Raw genomic sequence first — 16,643 nt, forward strand, 5'->3', positions numbered from 1 at the left:
ATCTACAGGAAAACTTCTGAATAATTACTTAACGTAGGTATATAGACTGTGACAGTGGTAAACATAGTCATTCTATTTTGGATTAAATTTTACAAGGAACATAAAATTGGACTGCATTTCGTTGGTAGCCCTATTTTTCGGTTCATGAATACAACAAATAATATTTCATTTGGCAGATAAAGACTTTTTTGGACGCTTCATGAGAAAATTTCGAGCAAGATTAAATGTAATACCTTCTTTATATGTTACAGGCTTCTCTGTTTATCTTTCCTTTGTCCCCTTCGACCATGCTCTATTTAAGTTAACTCAGACGCTGTAAGAGCGTAAAACGTTGCGTGCACGTTACTGAATAGTCCGGCCATCTGTTGGTAAAATTATGAAGTATTACGAAGCTTCATTGTACGAGCGAGGCGAAGCGAGCGTAGCAGCGGCTGAGCGGCGAACTGGGCAACTTCGACAGGCTTCCGTACTTCACGAATGAACTACTTCATTTGAACGCTTCACGGCAAAGAGTGAAATGAATGAAGTAGTTCACTGGAATGAACGAGTTCGACCCATCTCTACTTCAGACGACAGCACGCTGCAGCGATGCTAGCGCTCCATGTGGTAACATGTCACATTGCAGTAAACAGAAGACAAGCGGTTTCTTTGATCAAATATACAGCGAGGCCCTAGATTTGATCAAATATTGGACGACATTTGACAAAGTCCCTATTACACTATCAAATATCTTTGACAAAGATATTGGACAAAGTAATTTGATAGTGTAATACCGGCCTAACGTTGATGGTGGCCATACAACGAAACATGGCGGTGTTGTTTTTTAAACTTGAAGGGTTCCAACGGTCGAAACCATTGCGAAACCGCGCATGTACATTGGAGACAGTTTGAGAAAGGATTCACTCGGTTGTGACTTGCGAAAAATTTACTTGAACTAACCTAGCACATTCTGATTCGTTTAACGCTTTTTCCAGTGTCGCTACCGTAAAATTCGATCCAGATATGTGACGACTGAAAGAATGGATTATCATATACTGCCGTCATACTGAAATAAATGAGAAACTCCTTCAGACATGTTAAAAATTTCGTGAAACTTGATTTTAATTTGCAGAATTTTTCGTGTTTATTTCTTAAAAGCGGACTTAAATATTCGTTAAAAGCAATTCGGGGTTATACTGTCGTTAGGAGTGGTGGTGCAGGACTGAGAAGTGTGCAGCAACATACAGGAAACATTTTTATTGATCACACAAAATCCTAGACATATCAGAATCAATTTACATTTGCCTTTTTAAAACAGTTACATAAAACGCTCTATTATTTCAAATTCAGATAGATCTTCCCAAAAAAGATCAAACAATGTTTTAAGAAACACATTGTAGCCAAAATAGGGCCATCCAGAATACTCAATACTCGAAATGGGGGCGGCTAGCAATTATCATAGGTGGGCTTAGAGGGAAAAAACCACACACGCAATTAATTGAAATGACACAGTCACTTTTACTTGTCGCTAGTGGACGCCCGTATAAGAGTACCCCAGACACACAAGTAGTTTTTAGCAAGCCAAAAAATACAACACACTTCAGCTCCATTTCATGCGAACCAAACTGAGCCGACATCGGTTCAAGGCAATATGTCGGTGGCAAATCTTGTTGGTATGTGAAAATCGTCGGCAGGTCGAAGCACGTGGCACACTCCAACCCACGGGCCACTTGTGTGATACAGATGTTTTCTGGCCGATAATTCGTCAGGGGAGGCCACGCTCGGAAAGCCTCGCCACCAAAACGAGCCCCGCAGCCCATCCTAGTAGTTGTGAAGAACGTTTAGTGCGTAAGTAGCCAGTGGCGCCCGCGAAACGCTCAGGGGCAGTTCGGCAGCTGTCCAAAACTGCTCGGTGACGTGACGAAATTGAACCGTCACATAGGCCTATACAAGTAAATAGAGATGACAGCACTGTAGCAGAAAAATTTGGACGTATATTGACGTTAGGTGTAAATCACGAGTATTTAGCATTTATATAACCTGCAAATTATGCGACAGTCAACATCAGATGCTTTTTTTCTTAGAATAGTTGATCTGGAAAGAAAGCACTTCACAAAACATGGCACGCGTCTGAATATAGTGCAGACCGTTATTCAACTTGAGGATTAGTGTTTCTGAAAGATTTAGCATTGTATGAAGTATTGACGATATCCACACCAAGCATGTTATTCCACAGATGAATAAATAAATAAATTTTGGCTGAAATAATTAAAAGTAAGACAAAGGTACCAGGAAGTAATAAGCATCTATCTTGGAAAGATATATCCAGCTTTTTCTTTCTCTTGGCAAGGTTGTCTTTGACCTCAAGTGATGTAATAGATATTGAACCATGAATGGAGAAGAGGGCTGATTCATTTAGTTTTCTGTGGAAGGCTAAAACACAGTCACCAACTTAAATAAACTGTTGTAGCAACATGCATTATTTGGTTTTAGAAGTAGGGAAATCCAGACAGAACATTCTTAGTTCTGTAAACTTCAACTCTTTTATAAAAACAACCTAAAAATGGGTTAAAGACTGCCCCTCAGTAAGCTCTTCAGGTTCTCACATCAAGTTGTTTAGTCTATTCTTTTGGATCGTAACTACTTGGGGAAACAAGATTGATGCATGTAGCTGTTGACAAATTTCAGTTACTCTCTCAAAAACAATCCTCAATGTTTTTGTAGCATCAGACCTCAGAATTTCGAATTCTCTAGGGTGTTCAGCTAGTTTCACGGCACCTCTTGAACACAGTTTTAGTCTATGAAGTCACATTTCCACTCTTTAAAGTATTTTTTCCCCAACGTGTCTGTCTTCTGCAGCATTACTCTTATTTCTAATGCATTCAAAAGGCCACCAGAAATAAAGTATTTATGATTTATTTAAATGGTAACCCTGTAACCTTAATATTGAAGGCATGATACGAAAGTAGGTTTATTGTCATGTAAGGTAAGGATGATTTTAACCCATTTATTTAATAACACTTCTCCCTTCCATAATATTAATAAAAAACTTACCCCGAAGAATCATTTCAGGTGAACCAGACAATCAAGACAATTGTAGTCAAACTAAGTACTACAACTCCAGTATTGCTATCAGTGTTAAAACCTCCACCTTGTCATTTAACCTGCATGTAAACACACACACACACACTCAGTGGTTGGTCAGTTACCCGAAGATGCAGCCCCAGGGTGTTGTGTTACCATTGGTCCAACTTATGTATTAAGTGTACTATTGTTATATCACCAAGATATAACTCTGAGGCCCTCTAACCTCTAAAGCATTAAAAGCCTTCTAGTTTTTGGTAGTTACTATGTTGTTTAAGCCACTCTTCTGATAGAAATCAGTATAAGCTGTCGATTGAAGTTAAGCTTCAACCTCAGGGGAATGTAGCATGCGGAGAAGGCTGGAAGGACAACTCTGTCCCATGCTGAGGACGGACGACATAAGAGGGGGAACGTTGTCTGTCAGCAATAAAAATGATGCCACTTAGGCATGAATGCATTTACATAAGGATCAGCTGTGGTATATGTTACACACAGAAGTAACAAGATTATGTGAAAGTATATCATGCAGTCATTCATGTTGAAACACACTTGTTATGCTATTTATTTTTCAGTTGCCACATACGAATTCACCATACTGCTATAGTGCTGCAGCTGTGAGATCAGCTGGCAGCAGTCGTAAACATAAGGCAGCAGATAGAAAGTGTACCAGTAACATGTAGGGAGCAGAAGCTCAACTTTGCATTGACAATTATAGATGTTGTGGCTCTTCTCGTTGCTGCCTTTGCAATCATAACAGTCATTGTAAATGTTCAACAGGCAAAATTTCATCTCATATTCACTACCACTAATAATCCCCATATTTTAATGTGAACAACTTCAATACTCTCAGAAATTGGGTGTGTGGGGTGGGGGGGGGGGGGGGGGGGGGGGCAAGCATCATTGCTCCTTATTCTATCTGCTGCTCCATTTCTATTGAACTCTTATTGTAAGAATAATTATCAACAGGAAGTGATTTAAATCTTTCAAACACATTTTTGCTCTTTGCCATACATTGTACTGTAATGGATTAATTGTAAAAGAGATTTAAAAAATTATGTGGACTGCATGCTACGGGCCTTTTATTATCAGATGTTAGATTCAACAAATCGTGCAAGTTGGAATGATTTGCTGCTGTAATTCTTTGGAGAATAAATTTAGTGTAAGACAGTTAGTTTCTTAAATGATATCAATTTACACTACTAGTGGCTACTGTTTGGTTTGAACTGTCATTTAATTTTATATTGTTTGCTACCACGTGGTTTTGTGCATGGCATGATTCTTAAGTGTAAGATATAACCCATTAAGTGCATGTACTAGGCTTAGATTCATCATATTTGTCTGTGTCACTTAATTTTAAAAGCAGTGTGTAGTTGGTTACAGACAGGACTTGTGACTATGCTGTGTATCTATATTTGTAACACCCGGAATTATTCCTGTATCTCTTAAGTCTGGCCAGTCACACTGTGCTTCTAAAATTGTGTGATGTAGATGAGTATGTTTGTTAATGGGTTATACTTTTTACCTAAGAATGGCTACACAGTGAAAACTATGTATTTGTGAACAATATAAAATATAATGATAGTTCAATCCTAACAGTAACAGCCAGTGCATCAAATAGATATAATTCAAAAAAATTATCATTGCTGTGGGCCCCATTGCTGTAAAGTAGTGTTACAACCATTATACAACAGTGATGGGAATAATGGGTAGAACAGTATTTAAAATAAGGGAAAGACAACTACTCACCTATAGTGGACTAATGTGTGGAGCACACACACTCCAACAGCCACCTTGATCCCCCTGTGGGTCCGGGGTAAGAATAGACCCGAGGTATTCCTGCCTGTCATAAGAGGTGACTAAAAGGAATTTTAACCATTTTGGCCTTCAATGTGATGGTCCCTATTGGGGTTTGACCTTCATTTTTCAAAATTTTACAGAAGTATGAGCCTTTTGGGGAAGGACACCTTACATGGTGTATCACCAGTCCTCAGTGCACAAACACCTTGGCACTCATCATCGTAACGGCGTCGTAACTGCACCCACTGTTCATCAATTTGGGCCTAAACACCTGATGGGTTGCAAAAGTTACGCCCATAGTGCGTCCCCATCTGCACCTACGATCATGATGGACTTTCCATGGCACCCGAAATCCAGCACGGTAGCCAGCCCATTGTGGGGGGTCGTCATGTACCCTCTAGGTTGTAGCCCCCTGACAACACAGGGATCGTACTGCCCAGAGGCCATTCCTCCTTCTCCTCCTCCTCCTCCTCCTCCTCCTCCTCCTCCTCCTCCTCCCCCGCCGCCTGAGAAGCTATCCTCTTCTCAGGCGTCCATCGGGAAATGTTATGGACCCCGGCTTCTGAGGTCCGGCGTTCAAAAAAGGACCCCGAGCATGAGGACTTTCTACGGGTCCAGCCCCCACAGCCCACCATCCCTGTGATTCATCGGTCTTCCAAGAAGGCCTCAAAGAAGAAGTCTTTATCCCCCTCTCCACCCCGGCACATTTCGTCTGATACTCCATCCGACAGTCGCTGCTCCCGGCCGTGCTCAGTTTTGCCGGGACGCTCTGCTGCCAGGTGCTCAGCTGGCCTGTCGTCAGCGGAAGATGCTGCCCCTCCTGCGCAACCCAGGAATGTGGCCGCAGATGGCGACGACTCGATGGAACAGGATCCACCTCCCGACGGTTGTCGTGATGTTCCCTCGAAACCTGGCCCTCCGCAGCCGTCGAGGTGACCAGCTCTTCACCCATTTCGTTCCCCCTTTCTCTGATTCGTGATGGCTCTGTTACATTGGAACATAAGAGGTATTCGATCTAATCGGGAGGAATTACAACTGCTCCTCCGCCTGCACTGTCCGGTCGTCATTGGTCTCCAGGAAACAAAGTTACGCCCAACTGACCGTATTGCTTTTACCCACTATACCTCCGAGCGATCTGACCTAACCCCTGTGGATGGTATTCCAGCTCATTGTGGGGTCATGTTGCTCGTTTGGGACGATGTCTATTACCATCCCATCCCACTGACCACCCCACTCCAGGCAATAGCTGTCCATATTACTCTTTCTGCCTTTACTTTTTCTGTTTGTACTGTCTACACTCCATCGTCATCCGCGTCTACACTCCATCGTCATCCGCAGTTCTACTTCTCGGGCTGACATGATGCGCCTGATTGCTCAGCTTCCTCTGCCGTTTTTATTGTTTGGCGACTTCAATGCCCATCATCCCCTTTGGGGTTCTCCTGCATCCTGTCAGAGAGGCTCCCTCTTGGTGGATGTTTTCAAACCATCTCAATCTTGTCTGCCTCAATACTTGCGTCCCGACTTTTCTCTCGGACTGTACTCATACCTACTCCCACTTGGATCTCTCGATCTGTTCTACCACTCTTGCCCGTTGGTTCGAGTGGTATGTCCTTTCTGACACCTATTCGAGCGACCATTTCCCCTGTGTTGTTTGTCTCCTGCACCACACCCCCATCCCCACGTCCCTAGAGCTGGAACATACCGAAAGCTGACTGGGGACTTTACTCCTCCCTGGCAACCTTTCTGGACCAAGATTTTCTCAGCTGTGACATCAGGTTGAATACCTCATGGCTGTTATCATCAATGCTGCCAAACGTTCCATTCCTCATACTTCCTCTTCTTCACATCATGTTTCAGTCCCCTGGTGGAATGAGGCTTGCAGAGACGCTATCCGTGCTTGACGACGTGCCTTACGCACCTTTCGCCGCCATCCTACGCTGGTGAATTGTATTGATTACAAACAACTCCGAGCGCAATGTCGTCGAGTCATCAAATGCAGCAAAAAAAAGCTTGTTGGGCCTCTTTCACAAGCTCCTTTAACAGTTTTACCCTCACCCCTCTACTGTTGTCTGGGGTGGCCTGCGCTGGCTGTCGGGCACTAAGGCCCACTCCTCGATACCTGGCCTGACTTCAGGTAATGAGGTACTTGTGGACCCTGTGGATGTCTCCAATGCTTTTGGCCACTTTTTCCGCGGTGGTTTCAAGCTCCGCCAATTACCACCCTGTCTTCCTTCCCAGAAAAGAGGCAGAAGAGGCTCGGCGACCTTCCTTCCACTCGCTGAATCTGGAAGATTATAATGCCCCCCTTTACCATGCGGGAACTCGAAGGTGCACGCACTTTGCACTGTCCCGGTCCTCTGCTCCGGGGCCAGATGCCATTCACGTTCAGATGCTCTGACACACCTTTCTCCGGCAGGCAAATGCTTTCTTCTTCGTACCTATAATCGTGTCTGGACCGAAGGTCAGGTCCCCATGCGTTGATGTGAGGCCGTCGTTGTTCCCATACCCAAACCCCGGGAAGGATAGACACCTTCCTTCTAGTCTACCCCGCCCCCATTTGTCTTACAAGCTGTGTCTATAAGGTGATGGAGCACATGGTTAACGCTCGGTTGGTTTGCATTCTTGAATCTCGACGGCTACTTACCAATATTCAATGCGGCTTTCGTCGACGCCGCTCCGCTGTTGACCACCTTGTGACCTTGTCGATGTTCATCATGAACAACTTTTAGCGAAAGCGCCAAACGGTAGCTGTGTTCTTCACTTTGGAGAAGGCTTACGATACCTGTTGGAGAAGAGGTATCCTCCGCACTATGCACAGGTGGGGCCTACGTAGTCTCCTGCCCCTTTTTATTGATTCATTTTTAACAGATCGAGTGTTTAGGGTATGTGTGGGTTCCGTATTGTCCGACGTCTTCCTCCAGGAGAACAAAGTGCCTCAGGACTCCATTTTGAGCGTAGCCCTTTTTGCCATAGCAATCAATCTAATTATGGATTGCATTCCACCTAACGTCTCAGGCTCTCTTTTCGTCGATGGCTTCGAGATCTACTGCAGTGCCCAGAGAACATGCCTCCTGGAGCGTTGTCTTGACAGCCTATACTCATGGAGTGTGGCTAATGTCTTCCGGTTCTCTGAAGAGAAGATGGTTTGCATCAACTTTTGGCGATATAAAAGCATTCCTTCCACCATCCTTGCATCTCGGTCCCGTTGTTCTCCCCATTCGTGGAGACAGCAAAGTTTTTAGGGCTCACACTGGACAGGAAACTTCGTTGGTCTCCGCATGTCTCTTATTTGGCTGCCCATTGTACACGTTCCCTTAATGTCCTCCGTGTTATTAGTGGTTCATCTTGGGGAGCGGATTGCACTGCCGTGCTTTCGCTTATATCGGTCCATAGTCTGATCAAAGCTGGATTATGGGAGTCTCATCTACTCGTCTGCTCGGCCATCCCTCTCACGCCGTCTGAACTCCATCCATCATCGGGGGTTACGTCTTGCGACTGGAGCATTCTATACTAGTCCGGTCGAGACTCTTTATGCTAAAGCTGCCGAATTAACCATTGACCTACCGGTGCGACATACTGCTTTGTCGGTATGCCTGCCGGCTGTTGTCAGTGCCCGACCACCCCTCTTATCAGTCCTCCTTCGACAATTCTCTTGACTGTCAGTGTGGGTCGTATGTGTCTGCCCTGCTGCTCCCTGGAGTCCGCTTTCATCGCCTGCTCCGACAATTGGATTTTGCCCTCCCTACCACCTTCAGAGAGGGTGAGAGCTCGACACCACCTTGGCTCCAGTCTCCGGTTCACATTCATCTTGACCTCAGCTCGCTCCTGAAGGAGGGTACTCCGGATGCAGTGTATTGCTCACGGTTTGTCGGACTTCATGCGCGACTCGCCAGTAACACCTTTATTTACACTGATGGCTCCAAAACTGACGATGGTGTCGGCTGTGCCTTTGTCGTTGGGGACGTCACCTTTAAATACCCGGCTCCTCGACCAGTGTTCCAGCTTTACAGCCGAGCTTTTTGCTCTCTCTCAGGCCGTTCAGTATGTCCGCTGCCACCACCATACTCCGTATGTACTCTGCTCTGATTCACTCAGTGCTCTTCAGAGCCTTAGAGCTCCATATCCGGTCCATCCTTTGGTGCAACGGATCCAGCATTCCCTCCACTCTTTTGCTGATGATGGCTCTCCTGTAAGCTTTATGTGGGTTTCAGGCCATGTAGGATTGCCTGGGAATGAGGCTGCTGATGCTGCGGCCAAGGCTGCAGTCCTCCTGCCATGTCCAGCCTCCCTTTGTGTCCCATCGTCTGACATTAGTGGGATTTTTTGTAAGAGGCTTCTGCTATTATGGTGGGATACTTGGTCACCACTTCAAGAAAATAAGCTTCGGGCCATAAAACCATTTCCAACAGCTTGGACAACCTCTGCCCGACCATCTCGGCGAGAGAAGGTCATATTGGCCATGTTGCGGATTGAGCATTGCCGGTTTAGCCACCGCTACCTGCTATCCGGTGTCCCCACCCCGCAGTGCCCGTGTGGTCATGCATTGATAGTGCGCCATGTTTTATTGTCGTGTCCCCCGTTTTAAATCAATTTCGTGTTGTCCTGTCTCTGCCATCAACCTTACAAGAAATTTTAGCTGATGGCGCTCGAGCAGCTGTTCGTGTTCTTCGTTTTATTACTTTGACGGACTTGTCCAAAGACATCTAACTCTTTTAATTCTTTCATCTGTGTCTTTGTAAGAACTTTCTGGTGTTACCATCCCCCTCCCCCACACCCACCTTGAGTTTTACCAGATTATATATGCACTTACATTTGTGACTGGGCGCTAATGACCTTAGAGGTTGAGCGCCCTACCCCCCCCCCCCCCCCCCCCCCCCAAAAAAAAAAAAAAAAAAAAAAAAAAAAAAGAAAAAAAAAAAAAAGAAGAAGAAGACAACGCCACCTTGAGACTGGTTATTGAAACAGTTGCTTAGGTGAAGGGAGGGGGGGGTGGAGGAAGAAAGAAGGGGAAAACACATGAGGGAAGGAGGGGGAAGTGGAATAGACGGTGAGGTAATCTTGTGACACTTTATTCAGAGGTTTCACAGCTCTACGAGAGGAGTTAAGACGGTGAAGAATGTAAGACATACAGTGAACAGGGGGTGAGGGCGGAAGGTTTGTGGAGATGAAGTGAGAGAAAACGAGAGGGGGGGGGGGGAAGAGGGAGTGGAAGGGGGAGGGGGGGAGGATAACCGCATGGGGGAGATGGGGGGGAGGGAGAGTGGTGAGAAAGGCAGTTCACGATGTGGATGGAAGTGGAGTGGTGTGGACAGAAGGGAGAAAGGGAAAGGTATGGTGAGGCAGTGAGGAAGAGGTTGGTGGAGGTTTAGGCCAGGGGAAAAGAGAGAGAGCACAGGATATGCTTAAGAGGAAATTCCCATCTGCATAGTTTAGAGAAACTAGTGCTGGAGGCATGTGTCCAAATGGACCACATAGTGAAACAGCTGTTGAAATCATTTGTGTTGTGTCGGAAACTGGATGGTCAAGTTTGTGGTTTGCCACAGCTCCCTCTTCATTTTCACCCTCCTCTTCCTATCACCTTTCGTTTCCCCCTCCCCACCCCTCCCCTCACTAATCATTACCTCTGTATGTCTTACATGCTCTACCTTCAGAACACCTTTCATCTTGTGCATCTGTCAAAAGGCAGGACTCGCTTTGTTCCACTATCCTCTCCATGCATAGTGCATCCTACACTATCCCTTCTCCACTTCCCTCAGCCCAAGTAACAACTTTCAGTAAACAGTAACCCATCAGTTTCACCATAGCTGTTGGCGTGTTGTGAATGTGTGTACTTTTTAATGGAAAAAATCTGAAACGCTAGTATGAATATGTTTTTCTGTTACATGTTTCTGTGCTCTTAACAAATTTTATAAACAGACATGAGCTTATGAACTCGATGCAAAATTATTAAATTTGTTTGTGGAGAGTACTTTGTTCTAATAAATTCACAGTTCCTCGTAAATGTTATGCCATAGTACATACAGGAATGAAAACTCATCTTGAGTTTCAAGCTTGCTCTTTGTATCTGTGTTTGCTTACAGATAAATTTGAGTTTGTATGGTTCTGCCTTTAAAGAAAGAAGGGAAAAAAGACCCACATTGTTTTCATCTTTTCACCCAGACATGTTCCACGAATTCGTAGAATCATCAGGTTTTTTAAAAAAAATTTTTTTAACATAAAGCTACAGCATGTGCTAAGAAGAAAGAAAATAAACCTACTGATATTGCTGTAATTTGATTTAAACATGCCTGAATAAAAAAAAAAAAAGAAGAAATTGTGTTCGCTCAAGGTGGAACATATGGAAAAACAAATTTATGAATAAAAAAAATATGAAACAATTGAATTCTTAACACAAATTTCATCTATATGTTTGCCACTATAACGTTTCATGTTACTTTAATGACACAGTTACTGTATTTATCAAGTTTGCTTTGTACTTGGAAGAAACACACACACACACACACACACACACACACACACACACACACACACACACACACACAAAACTAGAGAGTGAATAGATATACAATATCATTTCTTGTTAATTGTTATTCACATCTTTACTGCACAGAAAACTCAAGGAATGTGAAGGTAGAGATAATGAAAGTCTCTTTTCATTACCATTACCATTATATCCAGGAGTTGTAGTGTCTGAAAATAGCGACAAATCTTTAGTTCCTTTGACCAAAGACTTCTGAGAAGATAGTGACAAAGAAAAGAAGAGAGTAGTAAAAAGTGAAGAAGATATAGTAATAATGTGAAAATAAGTCCAGCAAAGCCCTGTGGAGTCACAGTCAAGTGTTTGTTGGGGCCATTGTTATCCTACTTGAATTTAAATCTTTCAGTACAGGATATACAGTCATTATGGGCAATTACTGCAACCTTTTACGCATGTTGTGAAACCAATATCCAGTCATGTATTCATGATTATTTGTTACATGTACTGTTTTACACTGCAATGTATACTTTTCCTGATGTATTAGAATAAGACATGGTTCACACAGGTGTCCCACCCCCACCCCTCCAACTCCACACTTACAGAGTGCATTTATTAATTGCTGTAAAAATGAAGGCCAGCTAGCATATCTGTCTTGAACTCAATGATAATGTAAATTCATAGTTACAAGAAAATAATTATTTGAACTGTTTGTTTGAGTCACATATGTTAGCTGGCCGTTTGTAAAGAAGGCTGTAATTTTGCCTGCTTTTTTGTCCTATTTCAGAAAAGTTCTTCATCAAGACAGTGCCTTCAGGGCCTCCTCTGTGAAAGCCTGTCTAAGACGGATGTGTTCAAGGTATAGTACATGTTGAAATCTTGAAAGCTAAAGACTTCATTAATGGTTTTACATTTAGATCTTGTCCTAATGCAGTTACTCATTTAGAGATCATTGTGAAATTCAGGTGGTTCATGCATGACCAGAGATGGAATAAATCACTGTGCTGCACATCACTTAGCTGTAATTATGAAATGTGGAATAATCATTCTTGGATTGTATTGAACAGCAGTTGGTTATTCTGTCTTCCTTCCTTCCACCGCACTGTCTAGTCTGCTTTGGAGACAGGTTTTTTTGTGAACTTGTAAGAGTTCTTATATCAATTTTGAAATACTGTTCATTGGTTCCATATGGACTTCAATCATAATTTGTGTAATTTCACTTAATATTACTTGTCATAGTGCATTTGATATGTATAATTCAGTAGTCAGTGGGAGACACAGTGAATTTGGTATCAGAATCAATACTTCTGGCCATCTTTATGGAGCAGAGATGATGATTTCTGTAGGCAAGCAATCATTGCAGGAAGCCATGTTAATTTCATAAGGCAAACATTTTTGAATGCCTACAAAGGATTTACTATACTTTCCTCACATTTAAGCATCCAATGCTTATGATGATTTGTTATTTGATAAATATCTGTTGAGTGGAAGAAACTATTATGCAGCAATGTCTATGTAGTACATACATGATAGTTTAAAACTGTTAATCCTACATAATTAAAGCAGATCACAGTTCTCATTGTTCAGTTTTGTTCTTTTATGTGTGATATATTCCTTTGGCAACACTGTTTCAGGAGTTCTGTCTTTATCATTCATTGTGATATCTGGGGTATTTGTGGTTTAGTAGAAGCAGAATTAAATTTGATCTAGGTCATTAGATTTTGTTATATACGTATAGAGAGGATTTTGTAGACGTAACTGATCCAGGTCATCATGCATAGTGAGCACATTTTGAACTGCCTAATCACATTTTTGGGAGAAGGGCATCCAATAATAAAATATTGGACATTTTGGCAGAAGAAGTCATCTTCAAATCCAGTTCAGTTATTTGACACACTGGCTGTTACCAGTTTTCCTACCCCAAATTACCCCGGGATTCTGGTTGCTATTTGTGCTATGGCCATGATTGTTTTCTTCTAGTGTGTGTGTGTGTGTGTGTGTGTGTGTGTGTGTGTGTGTGTGTGTGTGTGATGACTTGTTTGTAATGACAGTAGTCATTTGTCTGCCAAATGCCCCCATTGGCAACATTTTGGAACAGGTTATGAGAAGTACTATAGAAATTTCACAACAGGCTATTTTAAGTTATTTATGGGTAGTAGTTGCTGTCATTTCATTGGTTTCATCATGTTCTATTAAACAAGCAAGATTTTTTTGATAATAGGGTGTATTTGCACAAATGAGGCCTACATTTTTGTGGCCTGTGACAAAGAATTGGTCAGTCTCTGGAGTAAAGAATATATGCATGAATGTGGCAGATGTTCCATCATGGGATGGGGTCAAAGCTTGAACAGAGGACAGTTGATCCCTTTATCCTGTTATTAATTATATGTACTGACTTAATTACTACTACACAAATGTATGCTTTCTCATGTAAGTGTCTTTTCTTATCTTAAAGTTGTAAAATTCCTTAGGGTTGGAGGGTAGGAAAGCTTCGTTTGTGAGTAAGAAAACAAAAATGTGTTTTTTTGTAGAAAAAATTCCTTCTGAATTAATCAAATTTTGTGGTCTTCTAAAAAGTTCCATGGCAAATCAAAGCTAGTATAACTTTTTGTCTCTTCACTCTTAGAACAGATTTCATTCAGTTTTGTATCAGAATTCACAAATGGTGTGAGGATTATAGGTAACTGGCCTACTGGTACGAAAAAATTGAAATCGCCACTAAGCTTTTGGATAATAACTGTTTGACAGAAGTTAATTCCTGGGAAGGACATTGTCAGAAAGCATAAGAACAGTAATTTCTGTTTTGAATTATGTTACTTATGGCCAGCACAGCAACTGTACAGTGACAAATTACCTATTACACCTTCTGTTATTTGTATTCCACCCAGAACCTTCCGGGGTTCATGATTGGTTATTAAGATTAAACAAACTGATACTGAAGTATATTGTTATGGTGGTGCTTCATGGCTTCCAATGATTTGAAAAAGGGAGACACGATCTTCGAGGAGCTGCAGTATAACATTATTTATGACATGTTTATAGAATTTTTATCTTGTTGAATGCAATTTAATCATACTGGTTAACTTTGGTGAGCCATTGTCATCATTTTCAATCTGTTGTGTTAGTAGATGTATAAAGCATGTTTTGCTTGGTCATGTAATATTCGACTTACTGTAGATAGTGTTCCAGAGTATAGGTATTTCAATAAGAAAACTGTGATGGGTAGGAAGCTGCCATATGACTTCACTTTATTCAACTACCAGTTTCAATAGAACTATCATTTGATCAAAGCCATTCTCATCATGTACACATGATGGTAGTGGCATGCCTTAGTTAGCCATTATGGCTCAATTACATTCAACAGGATGATGATGATAATGCTATTGAAACTAGTCACTGAATAAAGACAACTCACATTGCAACTTCTTGATGGTCACACCTTCTTATTGAAGTGTAAAATGGCTTTGGAATTGACTATAAAGGTGAAACAAATTGTGATTACAATATCTGGAAGTGCTTATTCAAAATTGTCATGAACAGCAGTAGATATCAAAACTAAGACACATGCAGTAACTATTTGAAAAAGAAAAAAAAAGAAAAAAATGCTTAACTGCAGAAAGAATTAGTAACAGGAGAAATGGGGAAGAGTGTAACAGAGAAGATAAGTTTTTGGAAGGGTAAATTTGAGAATATTTTCATCATTACCTTCAGTTTTCTTTGCATCCTATCCTTTTCTCTTCTTCAGTTGCCCAATAATCAAGCCTCTTTTCCCCTAATGTTGAAACTTAGTGTCCACAGTTTCATGTTGCTATCAGCAATAAGTGCAACCTTTCCAACTATTATGAGCATTTACTCTTATATCTTGTTGGTTAAGCATGATGGCAGAATTAGTAGAATATATGCTTAATAATGTCTGACAAAGAAACTTGATAATGCAAATTTCTCTTCATCTCTGGCAATTATTTCTTGTTGTGCTGGACACTCTTTATTTCAAGAGTGATCTGCTACTGTAAATTTTGTCTGTATTGGTGTAAACATTGTCAAATGGGGCTGGAAATTGTATTTCAAGGGAGCCGTGATGAAATTCAGCTTACACCATTTTTCAAAGAAACTGCTGAGCAGTTCAGTTATATGAAATTAATTTTCTGATATTTAGTCATTATTTAATAGCTATAGGGTAGTAGCTACATACTAAGTTGTGGATGATTTTATTTTCAAACCAAATACAATGTAAATTTTAAGGCCATTACATCACTAGATTATTTTGCAGTAGCGTTCTCGCTTCCTGCGCACGGGGTCCCGGGTTCGATTCCCGGCGGGGTCAGGGATTTTCCCTGCCTCGAGATGACTGGGTGGTGTTGTCATCTTCATCATAATCATCATTCATCCTCATTTCGGTCAGAGGAAGGCAATGGCAAACCACCTCCACTAGGACCTTTGGTAGTAAGGCGATATGGATCCCCCGCATCGTCCCCTACGCTCCTTGGAGTATGGGGCGGACCTCATCATCATTACCAAGTGAGAACTGACAAAACCGGTTACTATAGGCTAACATATTAGGCAGAATCAAACAAAGGCAAACCCAAGATGGAACAAGGATAATATTATGAAAAGGATAGATTGCTGCTCACCATATGGCGGAGATGTTGAGTTGCAAATAGGTACAATAAAAAGACTGTCAAACAAGCAAGCTTTCAGCAAAAAGACCGTCTTAAACACACACACACACAATTTGCACTCCTGACTACTGTCTCTGGCTGCTAAGCCCAGACTTATTACTTATATTTAAAAAGTGGAAATACAGAGCAGTTAAAGTATTTCTGAAGAACTGTATTTTTAATTGACTTAATACTTGTTTAGAATGCAGTGGAGCGTACCAGCACATCTGTAATCTTAGTGTTTTCTGCTAAAGTCTTGTCACAGGTGTTTGTCAACTCCATAGCTGAGTTAAATTCATGTGACACAACGTCTGCTTCATAAACCAAACATACCAGAACTCCCCATCAGAAGAACTGCAAAAGGTTCTGCAATGTGCGCAGTCTGCAGAGATGCTACAAATAAGTTATATCAACTTTCCTAACTCCTATGTAGACAGTGTTACTTACATTAAAAACTTAAGTTTTCTTTTATTTCTATTATACTTGCATCTTTACTTATTTGATGCCGCTGCACATTGTCATTGATTTAGGTCTACTGAGAATTCCATTTGTAACACACCTGTAGTATTATTCATGTCCATGGACGTACTTTGTCATCATTGAAATAACTCCCCCCCCCCCCCCCTTCCCTCCCTCTCGAGCCCCCCTTC

General features: G+C 41.9%; 1 protein-coding gene across 2 annotated transcripts in view; it reads left to right on the forward strand.

The window, feature by feature from the left end:
* Positions 1–16,643, forward strand: part of LOC126092619 (U4/U6.U5 tri-snRNP-associated protein 1) — a 69,632-nt gene that overhangs the window by 25,389 nt on the left and 27,600 nt on the right. Inside the window, exon 2 of one of the 2 annotated variants that reach the window (XM_049908336.1) lies at positions 12,123–12,194. The exons of the other annotated variant lie outside the window; for it this stretch is intronic. The gene's annotated coding sequence lies outside the window, so the exon portion shown is untranslated. The remainder of the gene's footprint in view (positions 1–12,122; positions 12,195–16,643) is intronic. 2 annotated transcript variants of the gene reach the window in all.

The sequence above is a fragment of the Schistocerca cancellata genome, chromosome 7 (genome assembly GCF_023864275.1).
Source record: "Schistocerca cancellata isolate TAMUIC-IGC-003103 chromosome 7, iqSchCanc2.1, whole genome shotgun sequence".
Taxonomy (NCBI): domain Eukaryota; kingdom Metazoa; phylum Arthropoda; class Insecta; order Orthoptera; family Acrididae; genus Schistocerca; species Schistocerca cancellata.